The sequence below is a fragment of the Pteropus vampyrus genome, unplaced genomic scaffold (assembly GCF_000151845.1).
Source record: "Pteropus vampyrus isolate Shadow unplaced genomic scaffold, Pvam_2.0 Scaffold4343, whole genome shotgun sequence".
NCBI lineage: Eukaryota > Metazoa > Chordata > Mammalia > Chiroptera > Pteropodidae > Pteropus > Pteropus vampyrus.
Window position 1 is genome coordinate 1 of NW_011893124.1, and position 1,825 is coordinate 1,825.

General features: G+C 32.4%; 1 pseudogene; it reads right to left on the reverse strand.

Annotated features, from left to right (window-relative positions):
* Positions 1–7: 7 nt before the first annotated feature.
* On the reverse strand, positions 8–122 carry LOC111734706 (annotated as a pseudogene).
* Between the last annotated feature and the right edge of the window lie 1,703 nt (positions 123–1,825).

Sequence of the window (1,825 nt, forward strand, 5' to 3'; positions counted from 1 at the left end):
TTTTTTATGCCTACAGCACCTGGTCTTCCTAGGTGGCCTCTCAAGTACTAACCAGGCCCAACACTGCTTAGCTTTCATGATCAGATGGGATTGGGCTTGTTCAGGGTGGCATGGCCGTAGACTTTTTTTAACTTTTAACATTGCCTTACCCGAAGGTAATATTTTGCAGTGTTTAAGGTAAAGTTATTTCGTAAAAATTCTCTTGAGAAAATATCTAACTGGAAGACTAACTAAAGTGTATCATCACATCTGACAAAATGCTTGTATCTAGTGCTACTCTGTGGGAAAAGCTGCTAAAATCAGGACTTGGGGGGAAAAAAATCTGTAAATTTAAGATTTAAACACATGCAGGGATACAACATGCAATTTGACTTTTGGAATGTTGATAAAAATATATCCAAGGTAGCTTTGTGTCTTCATAATCTATAAGAATCAGTCTTCATGGACAATATTCTTTTTGCACTAAATACCCCTTCAGGAAAAAAAACAAAAAAGTGTTAAATACTTAAGCCACCTGAGGGAAATGATAAGTGGTGGTATATAGTATTCAGTGAACTGTTTTATATTCCACGGCAATTAAAGTTTAGCAGTAACTAGATTTGTAAGAAATTTGTGAAATGTTTCCTTGGGCAAATTTCAACTAAACAAATACCTAATTTGTTGTGTAATTATAATCAATTAAATAATGTCACTCAACTCTAATGAATAATGTAGTGCATTTTATTCATATGAACTGAAATGAACTGATTTTCTCTGACTTCTCTCAGTAAACTGATACTTGATCAGCTAAGGAAGGTTTAAAAAAATTAGTTCATATTTTAATTTAGAAATGAGAACAATACTGAGAACATTTATATTATGAAGAAAAAACCTTTATTCATTGTATCAGTTTTTAGATTTTGAGAATAGGGGCTCTTTCCATTTTCTTGTTTCATTCACCAATTTTATGTTCTAAAATTGAGTAGTACTCTGATCACCTCAATCACTTACAAGTTGAATTCTAAGCACTGGATAAGTTTATGAAATGGGCAATTTGAGTCATAGGAGTAATCAAAATAACTGGACTGTAAATGATTGGTCTGGTTATTAGGTCATCTTAGCAACCAGATTGGATAACCCAATCAGCAATCAAATTTCTCTGCTCAACCACCCAAGCAATTGGGCAAAGCTAATCAAGTATCTCAATGACCAATTCCATGTGCTTTATAGATACCCACTGTGCTTCTAATCATATACAGAAGTATCATTTGTATTTCTGTTCCTATTCCTTATTTTTCATGTAGTTCACTTTTCTACCCTATTTATTTTATTGTACTTTGATTATTTTTCTTAAATATATAAGTAAATGCTTTAAAAAGAATACCCTTAGTTTACAGTTTTAATGTCTTCATATAATAGCTATTTATTTTACAACATTCTAGGGAACATTAAGCATTCAGAATAATAAAAGTGACACTTTGTATTCAGTTGAAATTTACCCATTTAAATAAGAAGACTATCAAGTCTGGTGTCAGAACAAATATTCTGCAGCTCAAGAGAGTGCACTGATGGCAGTGCAGCACAATGGGGATTTTAGGCAACTTGATCTTTTTACTTCATGCCCAGAAGCAAAAATATTAACAACCTGAAGTGATAAACTGTTACCATCCCCACACCAGGGATTGTTAATGTGATTTATTCTGAAAAGATTTTGCTCACTGCAACTTTTGGCATTAACAAGGAAAGTGGAAATGAATCTTATGTTCAAACTATGTCCAGTCTGCTAAAAATATTTCCTTTTCTTTACTCTTTGCTGTTTTATTTTAACAAAATACAAGGAAAAATA